The sequence below is a fragment of the Molossus molossus genome, unplaced genomic scaffold (genome assembly GCF_014108415.1).
Source record: "Molossus molossus isolate mMolMol1 unplaced genomic scaffold, mMolMol1.p scaffold_m16_p_1, whole genome shotgun sequence".
In the NCBI taxonomy this organism is placed as follows: domain Eukaryota; kingdom Metazoa; phylum Chordata; class Mammalia; order Chiroptera; family Molossidae; genus Molossus; species Molossus molossus.
The window spans coordinates 210,899,317-210,917,302 of NW_023425344.1; the positions used below are offsets into that span (position 1 = coordinate 210,899,317).

Below are 17,986 nucleotides of genomic sequence, written 5' to 3' on the forward strand. Positions count from 1 at the left end.
ATTATTAGGATTAAGTATATTAATATATTTTAGGGTTTGGTGTAAGCAATGCCTGGCACATAGGTAAAGGTTTGGTAAATATGAGCTGTTATTACTTTCTCTTCCACCTCATCCCTCTACTCCAGCCATTCTTGAATTCTTTTAGCTAATCGTAGTTATTCACACATGCCGTGCCCTTTTGTGCTTTAAAATATTTATGCATCAGGTGTTCATTTAACTCTTCTCTGATTCCACAGATTCAGAGTTCCTTTTTAGGTTTCCTTAATATCCTGTACTTCTTCACAGTGCTTTGTAAACATTATTATTATTTTTTAGTAACAGCTTTATTGAAATGTAATTTTATATACCACACTATTAACCTATGTAAAGTGTACTGTTGAGTGATAGAGTCATGCAACCATCACCAAAATCAGTTTTAGAACATTTGATTCAAATCATGAGAGTTTCACTTGCTATCATAAAGATACCAGAAAGGATCCCTGTGCTCATTAGCAGTCACTTCACATTCCCCACACCCCTCCCAGCCACTGCAAACACTAAATCTATTTTCTGTCTTCACAGATTTGCTTATTCTGGACATTTCATATAAATGGACTCATACATTATGTCGTCTTTTGTGTCACTTAGCATAATGTTTTCAAGGTTTATCCATGTTGCAGCATGTATAAATACTTCATTCCTTTTTATGGCTGAATAATCCACTTATGTATATACCATAATTTGTTTATTCATTTATCAATTGACGGACATTTAGGTTGTTTCCTCTTCCTGGCATTTATGAATAATGCTGTTATAAACATCTGTTTACAAGATTTTGTATGAACACTTTTCATTCTCATGAGAACATATCTAGGAGTAGAATTGCTGCATTATATGGTAACTCTATGTTTAACCTCTTGAGGAACTGCCAAATTGTTTTCCAAAACTGTGCTTCTCATTTTCCAGCTCCAGTGTATGAGGGTTCTAATTATCCATATCCTTGCCAACATTTATTATCTTTTTTATTCTAGTCATTCTGGTGGTTGTAAAGTGGTATCTCATTGTGGTTTTGATTTGCATTTCTTTGATGGCTGATGATGTTGAGCATCTTTGCATGTATAGCATAGTCTTTGGTGAAATGTCTATTCGGATCTTTTCCTCATTTTTTATTTGGGTTGTTTGTCTTTTTATTATTGAGTTATGAGAGTTTGTTGTATATTTCAGATACAATCCCTTATCAGATATATTAATTGCTGGTATTTCTCCCATTCTGGGAGGTTGTGTGTTTTTTTTACTTTATGGTTTAAATGAAAAAATTTTAAATTTGGTCTAGTCAAATTATCTTTTCTTGTTTGAATTTTTGGTGTTATATCTAAGAAACCATTGCCTAATCCAAGGTCATGAAGATTTATGCCTATGTTTCTTCTAAGACTTTTATAGTTTTACCTCTTACTTGTTATGTAACTATTTTTGTTTTCCCTGTTAGAATCAGTACCATAGATGGGGTGGGCTGGTGTTTGTCTTATTATTATTTCAAAAAATATTTTTCTTTCTTTCTTGATTTTAGAGAGGGAGGAAGGTAGAGGGAGAGAGAGAGAGAGACAGAAACATCGATGAGAGAGAACATTGATTGGCCGCCTCCTATATGCCCCTCACTGGGGATTTGGCCCACAACCTGGACGTGTGCCCTGACTAGGAATTGAATCGGTGACCTCTTGGTGCATGGGTCGACGCTCAACCACTGAGCCATCCTGGCCAGGCTGTTTGTCTTATTTATTTGACCTTTGGGCCTAGTTTGTCTTATTTATTTGACCTTTGGGCCTAGTTTGGAAGTATTCAATAATGATTACTAGTGATTTTGGAAAGACAGATCTTAAAGAGCTATTATTAAAACATAGTAATTTATGAAGGATTTAGGATTCTGCACAAATGAATCTTTAATACTTGAAACACTTTCTCTAGTTTCTTTTAAAGCTGGGAACTGAAATATATTTTGTTTGTGTTGCCAGGAGTTGAATTGCCCTGACCGGTTTGGCTCAGCGGTTAGAGCGTCAGCCTTCGGTTCAGAGAGACCTGGGTTCGGTTCCTGCTAAGGGCTCGTACCTCGGTTGCAGTCTGTCCCTGGCCCTGGTTGGGTTGTGCGAGTGGCAGCCACTCGATGTATCCCTTTCATGTCGATGTTTCTCTCTCTCTTCCTCTCTCTCCTTCCCACTCTATCTGAACAAAAAATGGAAAAATGTCCTCGGGTGAGGATAAAAAAAAAAAAATACTGCAGATTAGGTTTAGGAGACTTTAAGTAAGTGTATTTATTATGATTGCCCTCATTAGTTGTCCAAACTTGTCTGTTTGGTTTTACAAAATTGGGCTTTGTAGCTGAATATTTAATGCATTTGCTTTTAGATTTGGAAAGTTTTGTTTAGTACTCTGTTCTTCATCACTGAATCCCCAGTAGGGGCGTGCTAGCAGGAGGCAGCTAATCGATGTTTCTGTCTCTCCCTTCCTCTCTCTAAAAAATCAATAAAAAAGTACTTAAAAAAAAAAAAAAGAATAAACTAATGAGCAAGTCCCATGTTTCTATGCTTTTTGTTTCCTTGTCTTAAACAGATATTTCATGCCACTTTCCAGCAATCACCCCCTGTAGGTATTAGAAGAGCCTGTTTTCTGATTATTTCCACCAGTAGAGGATTTTGTGGGGTTTTCCTACCATAGATTATGTTACCCTCTCCTATAATACTAGATTTGGAGTTAGGGTAGATTCTAAATTGAGAGACTTTGATATATAATAAATTAAATTGCCATGACTTTCTTTCACGTAGACTTTCTCTCTATAAAACTGTACACTTAATCCTTTGAGGAAGGAGAATCTGTACTTTGATAATGAGTGATTTTGTTGATCAAGTACCTGACTAGGAGTCAGTTTTATGTTATTTTTTAGTGGATTGATGTTAATATTTTTTAAAAAATTTGTTTATTGATTAGAGAGGGGGTGGGAAGAGAGAGAGAGAGAAATCGATTTGTTGTTACACTTATGTAAACATTCATTGGTTGATTCTTATATGTTCCCTGACCGGGGATTGAACCTGCAACCATGGTGTATCGGGACGATGCTCTAACCAACTGGACTATCGGGCCAGGGCATTGATGTTATGATTTTAATATAAGAAGTATCATAATCTAATGTTTTAACCAAATGTAACTACACTGCTAGATGTACTTCAGAAAGAATAGTGGTGGAAAATTCTTAGGATTTAACTAAATCATGGAGGGATATACTATCTCATTTAGCATTTAAAAAAATAATGTGGGTTAAAATGGCCTCAGTAATGGGTGTTTATTCAAAATGTATATGTTTGTATGTATTAAACAAATTTAGGATTTTACATCAGAAAATAAATCAAACAATCTGACACTTTGTAAGGATGCACAAGGGAAAGAATAGTATTTGGATTTATTACTTAGTTATAATGACATATCTACTGCTAAAGTGATTAAATTGTTTAATATGAGTTAATATATGTTTCATTTCTAATGAAATTGGCTCTAGGTCTATATATATGCTTGTGATTTTAGCTTTTATTATGGTAATGTATCATTTTGTCATTAAAAACTTTTAAAAAATCTGCCAGCATTGAGTGCTGTACTTTATCTTAAGAATAACAGATTATCTCTAATATTTGGAACACCAGCCCCTGTCTCATTAACACCATCACTGGCATTCTCATCTATGAAAATATCCTTCAGAATGTATAAATTTGGGTACTAACTAGACATAACATTAAATCATTTTTGGGGAATAGAATCTTTTAATGAATTATTCTCTATTTTTGTCTCCTTATACTTACCCACCACTTAATTTTATTATGAACTTGAGTAATATAATGCTTTTGTATGATTTTTTTCAGTGATCATAGCTGGTAGTTTGCAAAGCAAAAGCAGCAAAACATAATACCCAAAACTGCAGCTTCCTCAAATATCAAGAGACAGTTCCTGCACTTCAAAGTAGTGAGAGTGAGGTGTGTGTTTGATTGAAATGAATCATCTATTAGTCTTCTGTGTTCTGTTTAATCAAGCTCTTTTTTCTTTTGACCTTTAAGTAGGTTCCAAATACATAATACAGATTGAATTTTCTCACTTATATTTCTCATTTTGTTTAGAAAATAACTGTCTCCCTCAATATATAATTGAGAAAAGGTTTGCAACATTCATGTTTTTCTTTATTATGTGTGACCATACCCCCCCCACCACCCAAAAAGAAAAGAGTTACATAGTCCATTTTTTAGAGATGAAGAGGAAAATAGAAGCCAATGTACAAAAATTTGCTGTGGGCATTTTTGAAAATGACATTTTGACACATGAGATGAACCTTTGTTTTGCTTTTTGCAGTGCTTTGGGCAAGGGCTAAACTTCTTGCCTCACTTAATCTGCCCAGTAAGTTTGAAAGTATGGCTTCAGTCTTAAATAATGATAAATGACTGCTTAAAGTCACTGTAAATAGCAAGAAATTTAGGTGGCCAACCCATTTTTATTGTATTCATCTTTCTAGGTTTGGAGCTCTTTATGGGGACTGGTTGGTTTTTCAAAATACTATTTTTTTAAGTATTAAAAATGTGATTTTTATGTACTTTGCGGTTTTTTTGGTTTTAATTTTGGTACATGCCCCTAGCGGGAACCGAACCTGGGACTCTCTGGTCTGCAGGCCGACGCTTCAACTGCTGAGCCAAACTGGCTAGGGCTGTACTTTGTGATTTTTGATGGGTTATCATAAACAATTTCTATTCTTAGAGCAAACTAGGGCAGTAGATGCTGAACCCTACTGAAGAACTTAAAAACTCTTTGGGGTTTTATTAAAAATAGCCAGTCTGAGCCCTGGCTGGTTTGGCTCAGCGGTTGGAGTGTCAGCCTGCAGACCAGAAAGTCCCGGGTTCGGTTCCTGCTAGGGGCACGTATTAAACTAAATAAATAAATAAATATTTTTTAAAAAATAGCCAGTCTGAGAAGACACTCATTTTTAGTTAAGTGTGGGTAGTAGATTTCTCTCACACTCACAGTTAACTAACCTAAAATATAAGTTTTAATTGCATCTGAAAAAAAAGTTTAAAAAATATGAGTCTTAAAAGTAAGCTGGTGAAATTGTTTCATAAGATTTTTTACTGGATAGCAATTCAGTAGTGGGATTTCTCCCAAGACCTGAATTTTATCTTTCAATTTTCTTTATTTACTACTAAGTACTATATATATGTAAGACTAAATAGATATGATTGTAAAATCTTTTTAAAAAATCAATGTTAAAGCTCTCTTTCACCCCTTCTCTGATTTTTGCCTTGAAGCCAGTTAAGAAAGTATTGACTGATGTTAGTAATATAGACTGAATGCATTGGATAAAATATTGACATGCCATAAGAACAGATAAAATGCCACATATAAACTTATGTGGTCTAGCAGTAGAGTAGCTCTAGTATTTTATCAAATAAACTTTACATTTCAGCTGAAAGACCTACTTAAATATGTAGGCATGTATATAATCTATAGTTCTCTTTCCTCAATTATTTAAAAGACAAATAGAGTTTATAAGGTGCTTGAGCAAACCTTTGAAGTTGAATTATGTTATCACCATACTTTGAAAAAAATTGCTTAATGTTTTGGACTTTATTATGATTAGGGAACATGGAGTCAGAAAACTGTATGGGAGAATAATTTGTTTCCTGAGGAATAAGAGCAGTAGAATACCCACAACAAACCAAGCATTCGTTTTTATGGTGCTACTTGTTGCCTTCATTTAATTTCCACCTTTATTAAATGTTTGTGAAACACTTGGTTTTTCTCTATAGTTGCAGTGCTTATATTTAAAGGTTTTCACATGTTTTTTTCTACAGAGCATCCTTTTGAAAATTACATGATGTCATCTAGTATCTAGTGCATATATTTTAAATTTGCAGATTATACAAGGAAATAATAAGCCTTTGTGCTTTAAAACAGGCCATATTTAAGTTTTAGTAAATGGAACTTTTCTCTAGTGCTTTTCAAATAGTAAAATTTTTATTGTGTTGAGAAAGAGAATTTAGCATCTACATTAGGATCATTTTTTCCTATATCCTATTAGCTAATTCCAAGATTGTTTAATATGGTATCCACCCATTTCATTTGGCTTCAACCTTTGCTCTCATGAAAGTAAGACTGATTGTTCTGAAATTGCTGTGTGTATATGCTTTGGCACAGCATGAAGGTGCCCTTAATAACATTGCCATTGTCTTTAAAACAGCTTGCAGTTATGACTACAAATAAAGGGTGCGACAGGAGGGTATGACAGATAATGGTTCTTTTTTTCCACCGTTAGTGTTGAACAAATCTGCTTTGTACTATGGGTCTTTTGTGTTCCCTGGATGACCTACTGTATTTTATGTATATTGTTCCTAGTCAACTAATATGTTTGCTTGCATATTTGTCACTATAACTTTGACATGTCTAGAGTCAACCCCTTTGCATTTTTTTCATGGAGGCAAGCAAAACAGAGTATGTGGGAAGAAGTTGAGTGGCTTTGCCTCTACTTTCACCCCCCCCCCCCCACCCCTTTCATGTTTAAGTACTTATGTGCTTAAATTATTTTGTATGACTCTTGTCCTCTAAGTGTTTGTTTACTTCAGTCTGGTTTAGAAATATGGGAATGGACTTTGGATTTAATCTCTTTCTTTTTTTAATACACAGTAGTAATACTTTCTTTACTGTGTGATTTCTTTTTAAAAAAGGAGTTTCTCTATAGGAAAAACACCTATTGGCTATTTGAATGGTTTTGTTTTAGATTGCTGAGAGATTCTATACTGACAATGAAGGAAGGATATTATTTATGCCATACTTTCATTTTAAATAACTATCAAGTAATGTAAGAAGATAAAGTAAATACTCATAAATGCAGAATTCAGAAAAGCTTCCTTATTGTTGAGGTTATCTTTGAATCATGTATTCCTCATCATCCTCTTTAAGAGAAGGGGACTGACAATGACCTTCATGGCATTTTGCTGATTCAGAAATGGAGGATCAGAGAAAACAAGCATTTGCCTAGAATTACAAGCACAAAGCTTATAATAACTGACTCCAAAGCCAGTACGTTTTGTTCTAAATGAATCATTTCCCACTTGAAGTAGCTTATTTCTAGGATCAGTTTGTACTTTGGGAGACCCACTTGATAGCATAAAATATTTAACATATTAAATAAATCAGAAATTGATGATACAAGAATAACTTGTCTTGAATTTCTCACAGTACTCATTGGTAATCATCTTACCTTTAAACATACTACCATAATACCTTAACATGGATTTTTAAATTTGATTTTCACAATAAGGTTCTTCCATAATTGGGTTATTATCTTCATTTTACAGATGATAAAACTGAGGTGGAAACTTGAAGTGTTAAGTATTGCTAGACGTGAGGTTCAGGTTTTCAGAAGAAAACAGTGGTTTATGGTAAACAGAACCCAATGATTTGGAATCAAGATACTCAGGCAAGCAGTATCATCAATTTCTCTTGGTTTTCTTATCTTTAAAATGAAGAGGTTGGCCCTGGCCGATTTGGCTCAGCGGTTAGAGCATCGGCCTGCAGACCAGAGAGGCCCGGGTTCAGTTCCTGCTAAGGGCACGGACCTCCATTGCAGTTTGTCCCCGGCCTCAGTTGGGGTCATGTGGGTGGCAACCACTCGATGTGTCTCTCTCACATCGATGTTTCTCTCTCTCTCTTCCTCCCTCTTTCCCTCCTGCTCTATTTGAAGATAAATGCAAAAATGTCTTTGGGTGAGGATAAAAAATAAATAAAATAAAGAGGTTGAACCAGTGCTCCAAAGAGGTTTAAATGTTCCAAGGTGATAATACTTTAAAAGCTTCAGGGGTCCATGAACTTGAATGAGAAAATACTAGATACTTGTTTTCACTAACCTCTAACTGAAATTTATCATTTTCTTTGAACCACAGCAAATCAGCAGTCGCTTTGTCATTAATTGAAATCACAAATATTTTTATATCACACAGCAGTTGTTATAGATGTTTTGAAAATATTTATGTTGGTCACAATTTGGAAATTACAGTAGTTAATAAACTTGTCATTAGAGCTTTTGACTTTATATATTAAAGAAATAAGTGTATTTAATAATGTAAGTTTAAAAGAATGATAAATATATTTTAATGTAATTGGTTTTCTTTATGTGTGGGTATTTTTGCTTTAAACATATTCTGAAAAAGAGTCTATATAGTCTTCATATACCGCCAAAGGAGTTTATGGCACAAAAAGGTTAAATACCCTTGAGCAGCATGTTCTCTGCAGTGACTACAAAATGGCCCAAGTTTATTCTAGTTGATGTTAAAAAACTTTCTGGACACTAGTTGGGGAGAGCAGTGTGTAGACTGAGGGAGGAGTTGTCTCAAACTCTCTCAGGTTTCCAGAATGATGGGCTGTGACTATGTGGCTTTCCACTAATACTGACCTAGATCAATAGAAGCAAAGTGGTGATGATAGAAACAATTTATGATCATCTTTATTTTGCATATCCTTTTTGAAAGAATTAAGTTTCTAAGTAGTTGTTTTATTCGAGGGATATAGGAAGGTCCTCTTATGTAAGGTTATCTGCTGTTGATTTTCTAAGCAGGAGGACTACCTTGCCAAGAACAAAACTTACCTACACAATACATACACTGTACAAATATTTCTGAAACAAAAGATACTTTGGAAGGCCGTAATACCTTAAAAATATTGGGGCATTTGCTGTTGAGTGTGTGTGTGTGACATTTTTCCCTTTTTTGCTTAATATAATTATGTATTAATTGAGTATGAGGAAAGAAATAGTAAATTCTTCCTATTAGTAAGAAGTAGTATACACAAAACTCAATAGCTTAATTGGAACATAAAGACTGCTGAAGTTCTGTCCTGCCATGAGTCTGTTATTCCATTTGTAATTCATTTATCTTTGGGTAGGGTGGAATTTGCATTCTCGAAGTCACAATGAGTTTCCAGATCCTTATCAGTTAGTATTAGGAGTGACTGTTTTTAGTAGTGATAATGAGGCAGCTATTCCCTGGAGGAGACTTAGTCACTGGCAAAATTGTCAGAACCCTGAAATAGTTTGGGAAAGTTTAGGATGGAAAAAGCAAGCTGTTTTAAAAACAAAACAAAACAAAAAACTCAAGCTGCTTTTTCGGGAAGGATGAGATAAGGGGATGGATGGAGGTAGCAAGAAACCAGATGAACTTCCCTGAAGTATGCAAGCTATCTAGAAGCGGGAAGAGATTAGTATTATTACCTAAAGCCACTCCAGTGTGAACATGAAGTTTTGAGGGTGGTAAGATTAAGTTGGTTAACAAGCACTAATCTGGAAGTATGTTCTCTGTACATTGGCAAAATCTGGTAACAGCTTGTTTTTATTGCCAGTTTGAGAAAAATTTAAGTAGTATCTTATGCCAAGAGGCTATTTTACTGGAATTAGGTGTCTTTGTGTGAGGAGTGTTCATGATCATACAGGCCAAATTACCATGCTGGGGTTCACTAACATAATGAAGACATGATTAGGCAGAATGAAGATGAAAAATGTAGACCTTGCCTTCAGATATGTCTATCCCATCTCAATTTTAAGTGCAACAGTAATCTTTTTTTTTTTATTATTTTTTTTATCCTCACCAGAGGACACGTTTGCATTTATCTTCAGATAGAGCGGGAGGGAGAGGGAGGAAGAGAGAGAGAGAAACACGGATGTGAGAGAGACACATCGACTGGCTGCCACCCACACGACCCCAACCGGGGCTGGGGACGAACTGCAACCGAGGTACGTGCCCTTAGCGGGAACCGAACCCAGGACTCTCTGGTCCGTGGGCCGATGCTCTAACCGCTGAGCCAAACCGGCCAGGGCAAGTGCAACAGTAATCTTTAAGATTAGGGTTTCTTCATGGCTACCTGCCTACCTGCCAACATAACAAGCTATAAAGCCTTGTTTAGTTTTCCTTAAATCCAGAAATGATTCTATACCATATCCAAACAAATCAAATCATTCTTTTTTAAAAAAAATTGATTTGAGCCCTGGCCGGTTTGGCTTAGCGGTTAGAGCATCGGAGCTGCGGTCCAGAGAGACCCAGGTTCGGTTCCCACTAAGGGCATGTACCTTGATTTCAGTTTGTCCCCAGTCCTGGTTGGTTTGTGTGGGTGGCGACCATTTGATGTGTCCCTTTCACGTCGATGTTTCTCTCTCCCTCCTTCCCTCCCTCCCACTATCTGAACAACAACAACAAAAATTGATTTGAGAGAGAGAGGAAGGGAGAGGAAAAGAGAGAGAAAAACGTGGGTGTGAGAGAAACATCAATCTGTTGCCTCCTGCATGCGACCTAACTGGGGACCAAACCCGAAACCTGGACATGTGCCCTGACCAGGAATTGAGCTCACGACCCTTCATGCAAGGACTACGCTCCAACCAACTCAGCTACAGTGACCAGGCCTTAAATCACTTTTAAGGGAATAAATGAAAATGTGTTTTTACATGTTTTGGTTGAACTACATATGTCTGCAGACTGGCTCAGTTCTCTGTACTAATGAGCACATTCCTTCTTAAACATCCTATGAGGACCATAATCATCAGCATCATCCAGTCTGGAGGTGAACAAGGATGTGACATTTACTTATCTGAACTGTTTTGTAAACTTTGACCATAACTACTTTTCTAGCTAGGTAAGAGGCAATGTGACAGCTATATAAAGACAGAATAAAAACAAATTCTGTCCAATTGTGTTACGATAATATATTGCATATTGCAATTTATATATACAGAAAAGTTTTAATTTAGTGTTGGGAATAATAAAGGTATGAAAGAAATTGAAGTTGTTTCTCCCTTACAAGAACACTGTTGAGTTTATTATGTTTATTATTAGAATTTCTCATGGGTTTAGCAGGGTTAAATGGAAAGTCTTGCTCAGGTAAGAAACATCTAAACCTATAGAAAATTTTTGTAAGAATTCAGGTCGCTCTGTGCACCCAGGTGTGGTCCACCTGTGGTGGTGTGCCAGGGGCTACAGTTGACTGTGGAGGCTGAGGATCCTGGTGGGGGCTTTTATCACCTGGGAAATCCTGGCTCAGGCTGTTGTCATCATAGTTGCCATACTGACCATACGCCTGAAAGCAAGATCTCAACATACTGAGAGTTTGCAGGTTTTTTTTTTTTTTTTTAATCCTCACCGGAGGACACTTTTCCATTTTTTGCTCAGATAGAGCGGGAGGGAGAGAGAGGAAGAGAGAGAGAGAGAAACATCGACGTGAAGGGGGACACATCGAGTGGCTGCCACCCGCACGACCAACCAGGGCCGGGGACAAACTGCAACCGAGGTACGTGCCCTTAGCGGGAACCGAACCTGGGTCTCTGTACCGCAGGCCGACACTCCAACCGCTGAGCCAAACCGGCCAGGGCTGCAGCTTCTTTTATGCATTAGGAATTAACCTAGAGGTTTTCCTTCTGAGGGGTCTGAAAAGAGGCATTTCTGTTTTTGTTTGTTTGTTTGCTTGTTTTTTGGGGGGGGTGTTAGTCCTCACCTGAGGATATTTTTCCATTGATTTTTAGATAGAGTGGAAGGGAGGGAGGAAAGAAGGCGGGGGGGGGGGGGGGGGGCAGAGAAACATCAAAGGGCCAGCGATCAGGTATGTGCCCTTGATTAGGAATCAAACTTGTCAGTCTGCAGGGTGACGCTCTAACAGCTCTAACTGCTGAGCCAGGTCAAAAAGAGGCATTTCTATGGTGTGTTTTCCTAGTTGCACAGAAACAATGGAGAGGGCTTGCTTAAGGCAAAGATAAACCTTTTACTAAAGAAGGTATATTCCTGGGGCATGACTACCCGCATGACCTGCCCAGATAGGAACTAATGATCAGATCTCTCTGTGAGGTTGAACCCTCTTTTCCTCCACAGTCTCTATACTGTTCTGAAAGAATATAAGCTAGCAGAGGGAAACCCAGTGTGATATACTTATGGAGTAATTTGTTTTAAACTGCTGAGGTAACTCCTGGAAGGTAAGCCACTACCTTCTCCTGAGCTGGGTCAGATTGGGTATCATCAGACATAAGAACGTTCTTAAATAATAGTTGGAGTTATAGATGATTTTGAATCTCAGACAGTAGTAAGACAATTAGTAATGATAACGAGGCAGTAATAAATTTTTGTTGTAGAAAAATTAGAAAATGCAACAAATAAAAGGAAAAAATTATTGAAAATATTTGTAATCTGAAAAAGGAATCATGAACTAGAATATTCTGAACTTTTTCTGCTAATTTTTATTGATCTTTTTAGAGAGGGAGGGAGGGAAAGAGAGATTAAAACACTGATGTGAGTGAGAAACATCCATTGGCTGCTTCCTGCAGCACACTCTTACTGGGGATCTAGCCTGAAACTTGGGTATGTGCCCTGACTGTGAATCTAACTGGGACTTCTCAGTTCGTGGGACAATGCTCAGTCATGCCACTGAACCACACCAGCCAGGCGTATGTTTTTATTTTGTGTTTTTTAGCAAAATGTTGAAGGTGCGTAGTTTAAAGATAGCTCTGTAAGACTTGTTTTGAAAGCCAACAGTTCTCCCACTTAATTCCCCATTTTTCCCTCCCTAGATACAAACACTTTTTACATTTATCTGTTTTTGTAGGGGAGGAAAAATGATTTTTTCTACTACCTTCCTAGGTTCTTCAGCTGGTGCCCTGTAAATTGAAGACAAAAGACAGGTTAACAAAAGAAGAGCACATTTAATGCACATTTTATGTGACATAGGAACCTTTATAAGGGTTGAAGACTTGAAGAAGTGGTAAAGGCTGAGCATTTTTATGCTAGATTCTATGAAGTGTGAAAAGGCATGTAAAATTGTGATAGGACAAGAGAGTGTGAACAAAGAGTAGTGAACTGGAGAACTTTAGCAAGGCCAGTTCCTTTGAATTTTTCTGTGTCCCTCCATCTTCAGAGATCAGGATGCCCCTTTCCTTTGAGTATAGGTAGGGCACTTCTCACATGAAGGTCTTAGGACCTGTTTCAGGGGAGAAGAGAGGGTCAGTCCTTCCCGCACTTGCCGTTTCTCAGATTTCTTCAGCTTAACGTATTCAGTATGCCAAGGCATCATACTTTGGGGTTAGCAAGTTCTGAACACTGTCTTTCTTAACCTCATTCTTTGTATTCTCATTTCTTGATTTCTCAGCTTCAGGGATTATCTTTTGATTTCCCATTATGGCAGGTGAGGATTTAGGCTTTTTCCCATATCCCCAAGTATCCTTTTTGTTCTTCCATCCTAGTGTAAGTGTTTATAACTTGGCTTAGATCGATACTCAGTGTTTACACAGTTAAGACTGAAAGGGCTATTCTCAAACCATGTAGTAATCTGTGAACACTTTTACTTCTCTATACAACTTTTGATTTTTTCTGAAATTTATATTTTTCTTTGTTGTTTAACTTCTCACTAATTCAGCAGGTCCTTGAATAATGTCGTTTCCTTCAATGTCACTTTATTCAACATTGTTTTGTTATAATGTTGATGAGGGAAAAAAATCTATTCCCAGCTGGGGCCACTGTCCATGTGGAGTTTGCATGGTCTCCTCAGGTCTGTGTAGGTTTTCCCCAGATGCTCTGGTTTCCTCTCACGTCCCAAAGATATGCACATGAGGTGAACTGAAGTGTCTAAATTGTCCCACTATGAGTGAGTGTGAGTGGGTGTGAGTGTGCCCTGTGACGGAAGAGCATTCTGTCCAGGGTGTGGTCCCTCCAATCCTTCCTACCCCCCACCTTACACCTTGAGCTGCCAGATGAGCTCCAGCCACCCATGACCCTTACTTGCTTTTATTACTCTTTCTTAAATATATGATAGCTCACATTTATTTTAATGTTTAGTATTAAGTGTTTTGGATCTTTATTTAGAAGTTTGGTAATGTTTTTGTGACTAGAAATATGCTGTAGTACCTTAACTGTTGTTTATATCTTTAGCCTGGGGTAAATTGGTTTCCTTACAGGTTTTTTAGTAATTTCCAAGAATCTACTTAACGATGTTAAATGTGGACTTGCTGTACAGTTCAAATTGCAACTTGTCCAAATTTCCAAATTTCCTTTCAGGAAGTTCTTCAGACATTCTGTTATCTTCTCATATTCCTGAAAATGTGCTCCCATCTGGACTGGTTGCCCACTGTTTTTATGCACAGCTCTTATCTTGGGACTGCCCTGAACCAGCATCTTGAGGAAATTCTTTGCCTCTTTGTATTGGATTTCTTATTTTCTAGGTTTTATATCTTCCTGTTTCTTGGTTTACACTTTTATTTGGCAGAATGTATTCTCTAGTAGGTACTTGAGGAAGTTCATGGGACTTAAACGTTTAGACCTTGAATGGATAAAAATGCCATATTCTGTGCTTACTGTTAATGATTGTTTGGTTGGGTATAGAAATCTAGCTTAAAATTTTTCTTTTGGAAATTTAAAGATATGGCTTCATTGCTCTTGAAGCCCAAAGACATTTGGTTCCTGATTACTTATGTGATCTTTTTTTTTTCTTTATTTTTTGGGTGTTTGAAATTGTACAACAATGTGCCTTAATGTGAATTTGGTTCCATCCATTGTACTGAGTACTTGATGAACCCCTTTAATCTGGGAACTGTTTTGTTGATGTTTTTTTCTTTCGTTTTTAGAGAGAGGGGAAGGGAGAGGTAGAGAGCGAGAGAGAAACTTTGATGTGAGGGTGTAACATTGATTGGCTGCCTCCTGTACGCTCCCTACTGGGGCTGGAGCCTGCAACCTGGGCATGTGCTCTTGACCAGGAATTGAGCCACACCAGTCAGGGCTCTGCTTTACATTTTTAATTACCAGGAAAGTATGCCTGTGCTCATTTTTACTTTGATTCTTTTAGTCTTTTTTTTTTTTTCTTTTTTTTAGCATACTGTTCTTGCTTCATATTTGCAGTATTTTCTCTTATGTTTCTGAAAAAATTAATGGTGTGTTTTTCCCCAGAGTTTTCTTCTGCCTCATAGTCTCTATCAGGACTAGTTACATAATTTTCAGGGTTGAGTGCAAAGTGAGAATGTGGGGCTCCTATTCCAACATTATATGAAAGAATTCCAAGACAGCAACAGCAAAATATTAACCCTATCACGGAGCTCTTCTAAGTGCATGGTGCTACATGACTGCCCAGGTCAGCCTATGAAGCTAACCGTGCTTTCTCTTCCAATTTGCCTTTTCTGTTTCCATCACTGTTTTTTATGCTAAAGATAATCTGACAATTCTTGGCTGTTTAGTGGTATATAAAAGTGAGATCCTGAAAAGCTGATTGAAAGCTCTGAATATGCAAGTAGGGCTTATCAAGTGTGAGCTACACTTATCAAGTGTAAGATGACCTGGCTGGACAAATTTAGTTAGGGAATTTGTTGGTATTTTTATCTTTTTCCTCTTAGACAAATTACTGGTCAGATTCCCCAGAGAAGTCTCTTCTAATCTCTGCTTTGAAGTGAAACCTTTTGGGAAGAATATTGATAGAATAGGCTGGGGTCGGGTGGCTTGTACTGACATATCAGAGCTAGTTGTTAAATTTTCAGGAAATTTTTGAGCCACTTCCTAAATTCAGTAACTATTAAAGTTATACAAACTTATAATTAAATGTTATATTAAAAATCAAGGTGTAATAAATACTAGTAACTTACCACTTTCTAGTTATTTTATTTTAAATGCTCTTAAAATTATTTACATCTATCCATATGGTGGAACTACTACATAATAATAGACTACTGTGCATTTTTTCTGAAGTCTGCATTCAGAAAAATGATGTCATTTGGTAGCTTGAAGCAGCCAAGGAAAGAGTATTTATACCACAAATAACTGCCCTTGTCTGTCCCTCCTGAAGTTAAATATTTATCAATGCATCATGGGCTGGGATCTAGCCATGCTCTTTTTTAAAAATTTAATTTATTTTTTATTAAATTTATTGGGGTGACATTGGTTAATAAAATTATATAGGTTTCAGGTAAACAATTCTACAATAAAGGGAAACCCCACTCTTTACCATCTTTTTACCTTCACCCTACCTGGTGGTCTCTAGTTTAGATAACCCTCTTTAGATTACTTTCAGCCTCTTGCAAGGGTGAGGGAATGGCATTTGTCTGCCTGTGTGAGCGAGTGAGAGGAGATCTGGGAATTGCATTTCAGAAAGATTTTTTTGTTAATCCTTCCCATTTTATCCATGCTGAATCTTTTGGGAGCGTGTTCCCCAATGCTTACCTTAGGATTCAGTGTTCTTGGGTCTTTGAGTCCTTTGCCTCTTGTTCATTGATTTCTAGCTTTTGAAAATTTGTAGCTGTAATATTCATAAAGAAGTACTGTAGCCCTCTATATAAGCAGGTGTTGAACCAGATGACCCATTGTAGTTTTTCATGTGGATGTGTGGGACATAAGGAAACACATAAAGCAGTTTTAGGTCACATAGTTTGGTCTTGAGGACAATTGGAGCAATAGTGTCTACTTGTCCCAGATTCTATAGCAATTCCAGTTGCCCATCAGTGGCTGGATATGGATATGGTGACCTGTTCACTTCATCCTCTCTGAAGCATGCTCCCTCATCTAGTGAGTCTTCCAATCTTGTTACTTTGTCTCCACTCATAACCGCCTTTGCACAAATTCAGTCCCTCACCCATTAGATTTGTTGTGATTTTGGTGTTTAGACTCTTGTTACCCTTAATTTCACAACAGACACTTCATAGTCCACTAAGTTCTCCTTTGAGTATTGATGGTTACCTTGTTAAGACCAGAGTAGAAAGGTCATAGGATACCAAGGTGGCAACTTAAGTAGAAGAAATTGCCTGTTAACTCTCAGAGTGGTATGTGGGCCCTTCAGACACTTAAGAAACTCCTGGATCTCTCTATTGAGGAATGCATATATTTACATATATTTTTTAAAAGATTTTCAAGACAATGACAGCTGTGGCTAAAAGGAACTGATATTTGATCAGGTTCTGTTTGACACTGTACTTGTGAAATAGATTTAGTGACCAGTTAGTTGAACCTTCTTGTTCAAAGTTGTGAAGATGGTACTTATTTCTAAGATCTAGCATACAGGAATATTTAATTGCTAAATTAAGCATTTCTGCAAAAAGGGCTTCTGGCAACTACTGCTTGTTGCTCCTCTTTATAGTCTCTCCTTCCCTTACCCTCTGTTGTGTTTCAAGTAAAGGTGCTGTCCCCCTCTCACTTTATAGGATGAAATCCAGGTCAGACTCTTTTTATGTGCTAATGACTGGGGTTTTGTTGTTGTTGTTGTTTTAAATCCTTTGTGATTTCTGGTGATCTCTTGCCTGGGAAGAAATGCTTCTCTTTCTCAGGATATGTGTGGGGTGGGGGTTAGGAGGGTAGTTAGACCAGGTCTTTTCCTTATTGCTATATGCTCAGGAGAAAATATTTTTTCTGGGTTTTTAACTTTACTCATATAAAAAATCAAGAGTACAATTTTTAAATCATCTTGCATCACATATTTAACAAATCACCTTACATTTCAAAATAATTCAAAATTGGAACTGTCTGGGTTATCTAGATCCTGTGACTATCATGTTTGTCATAATCTCTTCCTCAGAAACTGACCTGCATTTACCTTGGCATTGCCCACGGTATGCATTTGAAATAGGAAATCTATAAATGAGGGGCCTTGTTGGCATGGTTTGGGGAGAATTATGGTAGCATTATGGTAGTTTTCAGAAAAGCTCACTCTGGTGACTGTTAAGGTGATAGTGAATGCCTGCTTGACCTAAAGCCTTAGAGGAGCTCCTTTTCTCAGCCCTAGATGGTAAAGCAGTTAGCCCTAAGTATATAACCAGGAGCTGCTGCCATGCCCCTTTTGTGGTTTTTTGTATCTTCACCCGAGGATATTTTTCTGTTTATCTTCAGATAGAGTGGGAGAGAGGGAGGGAGGGAGAGAGAGAAATATCGATGTGAGAGTGACACATCAACTGGTTGCCTCCTGCATGACCCCAGCCAGGGCTGGGGATGAACTGCAACCA

The 17,986-nt window shown here is 37.3% G+C and overlaps 1 protein-coding gene across 47 annotated transcripts in view; it reads left to right on the plus strand.

Moving 5' to 3' along the window:
• The window catches only part of FBXO34 (F-box protein 34), a 130,150-nt gene that overhangs the window by 34,416 nt on the left and 77,748 nt on the right, over positions 1-17,986 (plus strand). For 32 of the 47 annotated variants that reach the window (XR_004956736.1, XR_004956733.1, XR_004956757.1 and 29 more), the window contains one exon: positions 3,882-3,992. The exons of 9 other annotated variants lie outside the window; for them this stretch is intronic. The gene's annotated coding sequence lies outside the window, so the exon portion shown is untranslated. Of the gene's footprint in view, positions 1-3,881; positions 3,993-12,662; positions 12,784-17,986 lie in introns of all 47 variants that reach the window. 6 more of the 47 variants (XR_004956748.1, XR_004956741.1, XR_004956761.1 and 3 more) reach the window with 1 other exon arrangement.